This window comes from Anolis sagrei, chromosome 1 (assembly GCF_037176765.1).
Source record: "Anolis sagrei isolate rAnoSag1 chromosome 1, rAnoSag1.mat, whole genome shotgun sequence".
NCBI classification, from domain to species: Eukaryota; Metazoa; Chordata; class Lepidosauria; order Squamata; family Dactyloidae; genus Anolis; species Anolis sagrei.
This window is the reverse complement of record NC_090021.1, coordinates 27,427,018-27,439,392: the sequence shown is the minus strand read 5'-3', so window position 1 is coordinate 27,439,392 and position 12,375 is coordinate 27,427,018.

Genomic DNA, 12,375 nt, shown 5'->3' with positions numbered 1-12,375 from the left:
GAAGTACTACCCAGAAACATGTTTTCAGATTTACTTCTGTTGCATTGTATTTGGCACATCTGGTGTTTAGCCACTAGGTGTTGCTCTCTGCTGACAAGCACGTTTTTCCCATTTAACTGCAGGAACAGCTCCAAAACCCGCCCTTCTCCATTTAAATATTATAAAGCCGCCAGATTGCACCAAGTCTTGGAAGCTAAGCAGGAACAGTCCTGGCAAGTACTTGGATGGGAGTCTGCCAACAAATACCAAGTTCTGTAGGGTATGTGTTGTTGAAGGCTTTCATGACCAGAATCACTGGGTTGCTGTGCATTTTTCACACTGTATGGCCATGTTCCAGAAGCATTCTCTCCTGGCGTTTCATCCACACCTGTGGCAGGCATCCTTGGAGGTTTAAGGGTCTGTTGGAAACTGAGTCAGTGAGGTTTATATATCTATGGAATGTCCAAGGTGGGCGAAAGAACTCTTGTCTGTTTGAGGCAAGTGTGAATGTTGTAATTGACCTGCTTGATTAGCACTGAATAGTCGTGCAGCTTCAAATAGTCTGGCTGCTTCCTGCCAGGGGGTCCTTTGTTGCGAGATGTTGCCTGGGCCTGATTGTTTCCTGTCATGAATTCCCCTGTTTTTTTAGTGTTGTTCTCTATTTACTATCCTGACTTTAGAGTTTTTTAATACTGGTGGCCAGATTTTGTTCATTTTCATTATTTCCTCCTTTCTGTTGAAATTGTGTACATGTTTGTGGATTTCAATGGCTTCTCTGTGTAGTCTTACATGATAGTTGTTAGAGTGGTCCAGCATTTCTGTGTTCTCAAATAATATTCTATGTCCAGGTTGGTTCATCAAGGGCTCTGTTATGGCTGACTTCTCTGGTTGAATTAATGCCTTTCACGTTCTTTGATTCATGTTGGGTGCTACGTTTGTTGGTTCCTATGTAGACTTGTCCACAGCTGCATGGTATAATCACCTCCTCCTAACAAAGGATTCCTCCAGGCAGGAAGCAGCCAAGCTTTGAAGCTGCAAGGCTATTCAATGCCAATCAAGGTGGCTAATTGCAACATTCACACTTGCCTCAAGCAGACAAGAGTTTTTTCTTCCACCCTGGACATTCCACAGATAAATAAACCCCACTTGCCTAGTTTCCAACAGACCTCACAACCTCTGAGGATGCCTGCCATAAATGTGGGTGAAACGTCAGGAGATAATACTTCTGGAATATAACCATACGGAGTGGAACACTCACAGCAACCCAGTGATTCCAACCATGAAAGCCTTCGACAACACAATATAACTCTAACTGACATCAATAAATTATGAAATAACAGCACGTTATATGAAATAGAAGCTGCAGCTCCACTAGAACTTAGAGAGTGTGGATGCCATTTGTCTTACCTTTTGTATGAATCGTCTCTGGAATGCTACCTGATCACACCCAAAATCCCTTCCTTTAATTTCTATGATCTCCCCACAATGAACTGGGAGATGTGAGGGGAAGACATAAGATATGTGTATCAGAGTTTCTGGGCATGTTTCCTGATTTCCTTGATATTATCTGAAATATTGGTGGAAATGGCCCATGCCTCAAGCCACTCTCACCTATTTCTATGGTCATCATCCACAAGCACCCATTGTGTACTTTGGACTAACTCTGTTGTTTCCATTGAAGCCATCTCATTAAGCTGTCTCAGTGAGCCCCCGGTGGCGCATTGGATTAAACCCCTGTGCCGGCAGGACTGAAGACCGATAGGTCGCAAGTTCGAATCCGGGGAGAGGCAGGTGAGCTCCCTCTAGTAGCTCCAGCTCCTCATGCAGGGACATGAGAGAAGCCTCCCACAAGGATGGTAAAAGATCAAAACATCCTGGCGTCCCCTGGGCAATGTCCTTGCAGACGGCCAATTCTCTCACACCAGAAGCAACTTGCAGTTTCTCAGATTGCTCCTGACACGACAAAAAAATTAAGCTGATTACCTAATGCTACCTCATTCCTTTTAGATTGTGCCCTTCTCAGAAGTGAACCATTAAACAGACTGATGCTTCAAATGCTCGAATGACAGTTTATTAAATTTCCTAGCACCGCAAAGATCCAACCTGCAATGATGTCCAACTGAGTCCCGAGCCAATCAGAGCACAGATTCTAGGCAGGTGTTTCTGAGCCAGAGTTCTTGAATAGCTATCAAAGGAAATAAAAATGTATTTTCAGTTGTGTTGTGTCAGTACTTTGGAGTGTTTTCTCTTCTGACATCCTTTTTGGCCATTGAGAATAAACCTCTGATTTTGCCTTCTACCTGTCCAATTTGGTCTTCTGGAAAGCTAAACACCCCGGGCTTCTGGACCCACTTCTGAATCACTCAGCATAATTTCCATGTGGTGGAAAACCTCTATACCTGTTATAATATTCTCTAGATTAAATTGCTGCAATTAAAAGTTCAGGCCAGGTCTTTTCCCAGGTCATTTTGCAGGCCTGTCCAAGTACTTGTTCGGAGTCAGCCCTTGTATTTTTTTTAAAAAATCCAAAAATAAACGTATCTACAGACGTCGGGAAAATGAATATAAATAACTTTGTCTATAAATGTAAGTGTTTGCTCTAGTTAATATTAACGATAAAAGTCTTGGGTGCATCCCAAAAAGCTCTATGCATCTTTGGCTTCCTACACTGCCTTTTGGTAGAATTTGTGACTTTTAACATTATGCCAAGATTCATTACCCTGCAGAGATTCTTGTTAAGAAGCTGGACAGGGGATATTATAGCAATAAAAATGTTGTTGTTATTGTTGTGTGCCTATAAGTCATGTCTGACTTATGACCCTATGGCAGATGGATCATTAGACAGAACTTCTTGATAGTAACAGTGATTTGGCAATGGAACCGATTGCCCACCATATATATTTACAGTATTTCTATCCGCCCCCCCCCCCCCCAACCCAGAGGCGACTTGAGGCGGTTTACAGTCGGCAGTCATTGCCCCCAATCAACATAAATACATACTAAAACATTACATATAATATAAACTATATAAAACAATAAAAGCCATAAAACATATAATTAAAAACATATAATCACCAGGAATAGATAAATGGTGAGAGTTTCTTTCTCTAGATGTTTTCCAAAGATGCTGGATAGCTACCTGCTAGGGTGCTTTAGCTCAGTGGTTCCCAAGCTTTGGTCTTTCAGGTGTTTTCGACTTCCACTCCCAAAATTCCTGACTATTAGACAAGTCTGCTAAGGCTGCTAGAAGTTGAAGTCCAAAAGACCTGAAGGATCAGAGTTTGTGAGTCACTGTTTGTTTGAATGTTCAATCAGAATCAAATCTCTTGTTACTTGGCACAATGGAATTGGGCTGGAGGGCCCTTGTGGTCTCATCCAACTCTATGATTCTATGGCTCTTTCTGAATCACAACCAACCCAACTGTTTATTCTGCTCCAAAGTGTGAAGTGCAGATGGAGCAGTGCCTAAAGACCTTGGCCTGCACTTAAACACGATCGGTGCTGACAAAATTACCATCTTCCAGCTGCCGAAGGCCACCTTACTGGGATCTGCATGTATTATTCGCCAATACATCACAGAGTCCTAGACACTTATTTATTTATTATTTATGTCGAGCATTTCTACCCTGCCCTTCTCAACCCCTGAGGGGGAACTCAGGACGGCTTACAAAAGGCACAATTCGATGCCAGCAATACACATAGTAAGATAAAATACATAGCGGCAACCATTATAAAATAATTAAAACAATCCAGTTATACAATACAACTCATTAAAAACCAATCTAGTGATCAACGTTCGCCAAGCTCAAAATCCGTAAATTGGATCGGCAGCCGGTGGAGCTGACATAACAGAGTAGTGGTATGCTCCCTGTATGACGCTCCGGTGAGTAATCTGGCCGCCGCCCCTTGGACTAATTGAAGTTTCTGGACAGTCTTCAAAGGCAACCCCACGTAGAGTGCGTTGCAGTAATCTATTCGGGATGTAACAAGAGTGTGGACCACTGTGGCCAGATCTGATTTCCCAAGGTATGGGCGCAACTGGCACACAAGTTTTAATTGTGAAAAAGCTCTCCCAGCCACCGCTGAGACCTGGGCTTCCAGGCTGTCCGACGTGTGATCCAATACAACAGCCGGCAGAGTGATGTTGTATGCTGTGGACTCATCTTAATGTGTTTCAAATAATAATAATACACTTATAATCCAAGCCCCTTCCACACAGCTGTGTAAAATGCACGTTGAACTGGATTATATGACAGTGTGGATTCAGATAATCCAGTTCAAAGCAGATATTGTGGATTATCTGCCTTGATATTCTAGGTTATATGGCTGTGTGGAAGAGCCCCCAGTTCAAAGCAGATTACCTGGGATCAGATCCTGGGATATAGGGTAGTGTAGATCCAGCCAAGAAGTATCCCATAAAGATGAGTAAAATTAAGTGTCAGTCAAAGGGATACATCTACAGTGTAGAATTAATATAATTTGACTTCCATGGCTCAGTGCTATGGAATCTAGTTGTAGTGCTTCACCAAACTACAACTTCCATGATTGCATTGCCTTGATCTGTGGCAGTTAAAGTGATGTCAATCTGTATTAATTCTACAGTGTAGAAGCACCCAAAGTTGTTATATGAGATGACAGGATTACGGAAATCACAGAATACATATCCATACTTAAGACAGCTGCTAAAATCTTCCTTTTTTAATGGTATGTTGAAAACCAACACAGCCTCTAAACTGAGAGCATTGTAATTGATTTATATAAATGCACAGTTTCAATTAGTGCTAATTTGGAGCCCATATTTCCTCTTTAAGGAAGGATGTAATGTTCCATCACGAAAGGAAGTTGTGAGCAGAACACTCTTCTAAAAGCATCTGAAATTTTTTGGGTGGGTGGCTGCAGCTATCTAATTGTTTGGATGTCAGTCAATTACACTTAAGAAGTACTGCTTAAACATATTTATGAAGATGTACACATCGTTAAGCTGTGAAATTCAATCATCAAGGATGAGCAGGGTGAGATCTGCTCGGAACTGGGACTTTGTCATTGCTGGAGCTTTGACACCTCTTAGCATAGGGCGGTTCCAGATAGCACTTTATCACAGGCTTTAGTGAGCGGCAAAAAAAAAAAATAAATCCCAGGACTTCAGGAGAGGTCCACATACACACCTGTTGGTCCCGGGATTTTTGTCTCCATTGTCCAAACGTCATAGTTTGTTCCGAGATTTCGGGGCTCTCAAGATGGCCGCCAGAGGCAGGACTTCCACTGGAAACCGGTGTTTAAAAAAAACAAACACACACACACACACATTGTGGGATGTGAATATGCAGATGTTTGGATATATGGCGAACCATACAAGTTCCATTCGTTGTCTTGGCCAGAAAACCTGTTCCCTCCAGACGTTTCATTAAGTATCTCCCACACTTACAAACCTCATGGGATAGAACTACTGCCCAAGTCAGCAGTACACAAACAGGAACACACATTTTTAGTCCATGAACAGAACTTTGTCATTATCTACTATTTTTAGAGCCTGACTGCCTGACCATTTGTATAGACAGATTTGGTTGTGTACTTGTAGCATCCAACAACAGGATCCTGTTTCTGGGTTTTATTCAGCTTTCCATAAAAGTTCCAATTTATGAGCAGACCAAAAAAAAATAAAATAAAACCATGTCCTCCACATGTTTCATCAAGTTTCTGGTACACAAACAAAGTTTTTGGACTAAGACTACTTTTATCCAAGTCAGCACTACACAATGAAACAGGAACACACACTTTCAAGCTAAGAACAGAACTTTGTCATTGTCACTTTTAAGGGCTGCCTGGCCATCTGTCCAGACAGATTTCGTTGTGTACTTGTGGCATCAAACAACCCAGAGCTATTCCTGGGTTACACATGGCTTTTCCTGTTAGCCACCTGCATGACGTTGGCTCTTAGTATTTACATTCCTCTCCAGCACATCCATGTCCCAACATCCAGTAGTAAGTTTTTGCAATAAACTATACGTATATTATCAGCATACACCCAATGCGGAGCCAACATGTATAACCTGGGGACATCATCCTGTTGTTCCCTGGCACAAGTACCATGGGACCTTCTGCACAGATGGCCACACAACAAAGTCTGAGTAATTATAATAATTATGACATTCGGTTCCTGGTTTGAAAATGTCTGTTCCTGTTTTATTGTGTACTAATTACTGTGAATGTACTTGTAGCCCTCCAGAAACTTCATTTTTCTGCTACGAATTTCATTAAACAGGTGAAGGAGGAAGTTTCTCTTCCCAGGACAAAGTTTTTGCCTTCTATTCAAGTGTCACCTTCTTTTTAGGAACTGACCAATCAGGAACAAGTGTCAAAAACCCAGGAACAAACTATGGGATTAAAAAATCTCATGATATCCGATTGCACGGACAAACAGACATGCAAATATCCAAATATTCTGCTAAAAACCATTATATCCTCACACGTGGAAATCTCACATTTTTTGCCTTTTGTTGCGATTACTTCCAGGTTTACAGAGAACAGTGTCTGGCCACCCTCCTCATTGCTGCAGGAGCTCCTGGGATAAAGGTACTGTTTGGATGGGCCTATCAAAACAGCATCATCCTATCATTTTTTTTACACTTATGTGGATTTTACAGGTGGAAAAAAGAAATCGATGAGTGAATGAAGTCTAGGAGCCCCCGGTGGCACAGTGGGTTAAACTGCTGAGGTGCTAAACTTGTTGACCAAAAGGTCGCAGGTTTGAATCCATGGAGCGGCGTGAGCTTCCGCTGTCAGCCCCAGCTTCTGCCAACCTAGCATTTCGAAAACATGCAAATATGTGTAGATCAATAGGTACCGTTCCAGCAGGAAGGTAACGGCACTCCATGCAGTCATGCTGGCCACATGACCTTGGAGGTGTCTACGGACAAGCCGGCTCTTCTGTTTAGAAATGGAGATGAGCACCAATCCCAGAGTTGGACACGACTGAACTTAATGTCAGGGGAAACCTTTACCTTATGAGTGGATGAATCTGAATTCTGTGATGATACTGTTCCTCATTTTCAGCCTCTTTGGGAATGAAAACTATCAAAATCATATGCTTTAGAAATCAACCTAGCAATCCCATGAGTGGATTTTGCCTCAGGAAAGTACTCTTTGCCCCAAAAAACTTTGCCCACCCCTGTATTTAGAAATCCAAAGAAAAGAAACAAGCAATTTTACTAAGGGAATGTGGACACAGCAGTAAGTGTTAACAATTTCCAGTGTGTGAATTATTTTCATTGTCTCATTCTCTGGAATGCTAGAAATGTAGAGACTGGAGGAAATTTCATGAGATCAGAATTCTTTTGGCAGGAGCAAAGCCCTCATTTTGTCCATTCCTTACATCCCTGGCCAGATCTTCCTTTCAGTTTTTGATACCCTCTCTTAAATCTATTTGTATTTATTTTCTGTTAAAAAGAGATTTATATACTTTTGGTTTAATGTTCATGTTTCATGAAGTCATAAGATTGTATGAGGTCAGTTAACACAGGAATCGTTGTTGGGAAATGTGCTGTATAGCGTTACCAGTTCAGAATAGGCTCTGATCTTGAGGTTTCCAAGCTAAAAGTTAGGCCCCTTCCATCCAGCTGAATAAAATCCCACATTATCTTCTTTGAACTGGAATATATGGTAGTGTGGACTCGGATGACCCAGTTCAAAACAGATATTGTGAGATTTTTTTGTGGTGCGGAAGGGCCCTTAAACTGTAAGGATGGGTCCCTGATGATGGCATTAGAATTATGGACCAACCATAGTGCTCGCAGCTTGTAATATTTTCCTGTTTGGAAATCCTTCACATTTGCAGGTACTGCTTTTGCAGACTTGATTTTTCATGGATTTGATTCCTATATTCTCTCTAAGGCCCCTTCTATACTGCCATATAATCCAGATTATCAAAGCAGATGATCCACATTATTTTCTATGAATTGGATTATATGAGACTACACTGCCATATAATCCAGTTCAAAGCAGGTAATCTGGATTTTATCTGGCAGTGTAGATGGGGCCTAGATGGCCCTTGTGGTCTCTTTAAATTCTACTGTTCTGTGGTTCCAAGTAAAGAATGAGCAGAATTAGGGCATACTGTACCTACATCTAAACAATCTAACCTCAATTATGAGATTCAACAGATACATTTTACGTAAGGGCAACAAAACAAAACACATTTTAATGTGGCCCTGGCACTGCAAACCTTAACCCCAGTGAATGTGGAATGCTGACTATACTCTTCTACCAAACTGAGAAATGTTTATTGTTGAACTATAACTCCCAGAATCCCTGGACCAATGTTTATAGTCTCTACCATGCACTTTCTTGCATTCGCCGTTGCATGCATCGATTTTCATACATTATCGTGTGCATGTTATCTTGCAAAGGCCTGGCCTTAAAAAGTAACTTTAAAACATTTGGAATGAATAAATAAATGTATTTATCGTGTCAGAAGTGAATTGAGGGTACAGTTACAATGTATTTAAAAACACAAACAAAGTTAAAAACTTGGCATTATGCTAAACATCCTTTGACCAGACACTTGGCATTATGCTAAATGTCCTTTCACCAGAAGCTGGAGTGCCTCAGGTGTCACTGTAAGAAGGTCCTCCATTGTGCATTGGCAGGGCTCAGGTTGAATTGTACTGTAGTAGGTGGTCTGTGGTTTGCTCTAATCCACACTCACATGTCATGGACTCTACTTTGTAGTCCCATTTCTTAAGGTTAGCACAGTATCTCATGGTACCAAATGCAGTCTGTTCAGCCTTTCAAGTTGCCCAGTCTTTTATGTGCCCAGGAGGGAGTTTCTCATCTGGTATCAGCCACGGATTGAGGTTCTGGGTTTTCGCCTGCCACTTCTGGACTCTCCTTGCTGAGGTGTTCCTGCAAGTATCTCTGTAGATCTTAGGAGGCTATTTCTTGATTTAAGGCATTGACTTGCTGGCTGATATCCAGAGGATGGGCTGGAGATGTCAATGCCTTGGTTTTTTCATTACTGGCTGCTACTTCCCAGCAGATGTCAGGTGGCGCAATACCGGCTAAACACTATAATTTTTCTTGCAGTGTTGAATGCAGACATCCTGTTGTAATGCCACATTCACTGTTTCAACATGGTGAGATTTATTCCACACTGAGCATATGCATTCAGTAGCAGAGTAGAAAAGTGCACGGGCAGATCATAGAATCATATAGTTGGAAGAGACCTCGTGGGCCATCCAGTCCAACCCCCTGCCTAGAAGCAGGAAAATTGCATTCAAAGCACCCCTGAAAGATGGCCATCCAGCCTCTGTTTAAAAGCCTCCAAAGAAAGAGCCTCCACCACATTCTGGGGCAGAGAGTTCCACTGCTGAACAGCTCTAACAGTCAGGAAGTTCTTCCTATTGTTCAGATGGAATCTCTTTTCTTGTAGTTTGAAGGCATTGCTCCGCATCCTAGTCTCCATGGCAGCAGGAAACAAGCTTGCTCTCCTCCTCTCTATGACATCCCCTCACATATTTATACATGGCTATCATATCTCCTCTCAGCCTTCTCTTCTTCAGGCTAAACATACCCAGCTCTTGAAGCCGCTCCTCATAGGGCTTGATCTCCAGACCCTTGATCATTTTAGTCGCCCTCCTCTGAACACATTCCAGCTTGTCAATATCTCTTCAATTGTAGTGCCCAGAATTGGACACAATATTCCAGGTGTGGTCTAACCAAGGTGGAAGAGAGGTAACATGACTTCCCTGGATCTAGATGTCTTCACTATATCTGGCTGTGATTCCCCAGGTTGTGCCACTCTGTTTTCGTGCGATATTATTTCTAGCGCCCACTTTTTGCTTGATATTCAAGTAGTGCTTCTTATAAGTCAGAGCACAGAAAAAATAAATGAGCATGTGTTTATAGAGAACTGCTTTGGGGATGTGAACAACAACCTGACAGGAAGTTTATATTGTCATGGAAATTAGTAGCGGAAACAGGCTCCTCTGCAAAACCTCTGCATTTACGGTTGTGGTTAAAAGCAGAAGAAAAGGACTCCTACAATAAGGAAGCAAGGAGCAGGATCAACAGTGACTGTGAATACTTTGTACACTCCATCATTAAATGAAAGTGTAAACACATATAATGCAGGTCAATGCATGGATTCCATAGGCCAAGAAAATTCAGGTGGTTTTGCCAGTTCCTTCCTCTGAAATATAGCCCACAGCACCTGGTACTCATTGGAAGAGTCTGAAAACTTGGCTGTTCCAGTGTGCCTTCAATGAATGAATAATAATCCCTGACCTGACCAAACCCTGTAGAAAATGTCCTCAGAAGCATTTGATTCTATTCCTTATTGCAATTCAACCCTATTGTTTTTGTTCCATCTGACCCTCCTTCCAGATACATTATTTTGCTTTCTCACCCAGAGTTTTTAAATTTTTAATCTTTGCAACCAGCTCTGCCCATGTGTTCAACTGCTATGATTCAATTATTGTGATCTTATTTTGCCTTGTGTGTGCCTACCTGTATTGGTTTTTTTTTTTTGTATTTTGTATTTTGCATTTTTATTTTATTTCATTGTATTGTTGTATTTTGATGTTGTATATTTGCTTTGTTGTATTGTTGGGCTTGGCCTCTTGTAAGATGCCCCGAGTCCCCTTGGGGAGATGGTGGCGGGGTATTATTATTATTATTATTATTGGTGTCTCCCATCCAAGTGCTAACCAGGGCAACCCTGCTTAATTTCCAAGGTCAGACAAGATCTGGTACTCCTAAGACATTTAGGGATATATTAATTCCCTGTTGGGATTTTTTCTGCACTTCCTCCACCAGATAGTGCTATTTCTCCATCCAGACTTTGCAGACTTCACAGGAGGCCATTGAAAGGTCAGAGGCTGGCTCAAGGTAACACACTGCCTGCAGCTGTCAAGCGCTTCTCCTTTCATTTTGCAGGCAAAGGAAAGTTCTGGCCAGGGCTGTGAAAAAACAGAAAAGGGATAGTATCAAATCCTTCTGGGTGAAGGGAGAGAAAGAGATCATGTTACACTATTACAAACACATTAGGAACACTGAGAATGGAAATGAATTAGCAAACCGCTGCTTTGGCCAGGAAATGTTGAGCTAGACATCCTTTCTTAAGAGGAATGCTCCTTATTTGAGGGTTGGAAGGCTTTTCTTTTATATAAATTGAACAAGGTGCTATAAAATCATATACTTTAGAAGATCTTTCTTAATATATAACTATGTGTGTGTTTATGCAGTAGACTCAGACCTCTTCTGTACCACCATATAATTCAGATTATCAAAGCAAATAATCCACATTAATTGCTTTGAACTGAATTATCTGAGTCTACATTGGACTGGATTACCTGAGTCTACAAAGCAGATAATCTGATTTTATCTGGCAGTGTAGATGGGTCCTCAGTTAATCAGAACTCAAGCAGTTGGAACTTTCAAGCAATTGGAGCCGCAGTGGCACATTGGGTCAAATCCTTGTGCTGCTGAACTATTGATCTGAAGGTTGGCAGTCTGAATCTGCAAGATGGGGTGAGATCCTGTCTGTCAGCTCCAGCTCCTGCCAACCTAACAGTTCAAAAACATGCAAATGTGAGTAGGTACCACTTCAGTGGGAAAAGGCTAAGAGATGCTCCAAGCAATCTTGCTGGCCACACAACCAGGAGGTGACAATGCAGGCTCCTTGGCTTGAAAATATTTTAACTTTAATGTTAATTTTAAACTAATTTTAAACTAATGTAATGTATTATTTATATGTAATTACACTATTTATTATCTGTATGTGGGGCCATCGAACTGTTGCCGGCTGTAAGCTGCCTTGAGTCCCCCTACGAGGGTTGAGAAGGGTGGAGTACAAATGTTTGAAATAGTAAAATGGAGAAAAGCATCTCCCAAGAGCCAGAGATGAGCACCACCTACAGAAACCAGGAATGAGATAAGAAGCCTCTGCCTTTGTTTGTGTTTCATCGTATATGATTGTAAAGGCATTGTATGTAAAATTCTGTAATCTGCTCTGAATCCACTAGGGGAGATGGGCAGAATATAAATATTGTTGTTGTTATTATTATTATCGGCAAAAATGTAACTCAAATGCATACAGAATTCACAAAGTTGTTTTTTTGTGAAGTTGTTTTGCATAATGTTGTAAAACTGTTACATTAAGTTTGTCTTTATTAGCTTTCAATTACTGTGTTTCAAAATCAATATCAAGTCCATACAGCAGTGTTTCCCAAACTCGTTATCTCCAGATGTTTTAGACTTCAGTTCCCACAATTCCTAATAGCTGGTAAGCTCTCTGGGATTTCTGGGAGCTGAATCCAAATCCAAAACACCTGGAAGAACAGAGTTTGAGAAACAGTGCAATACAGAGTTTTAGTATATTTAAATATTTGAAAGCATGTC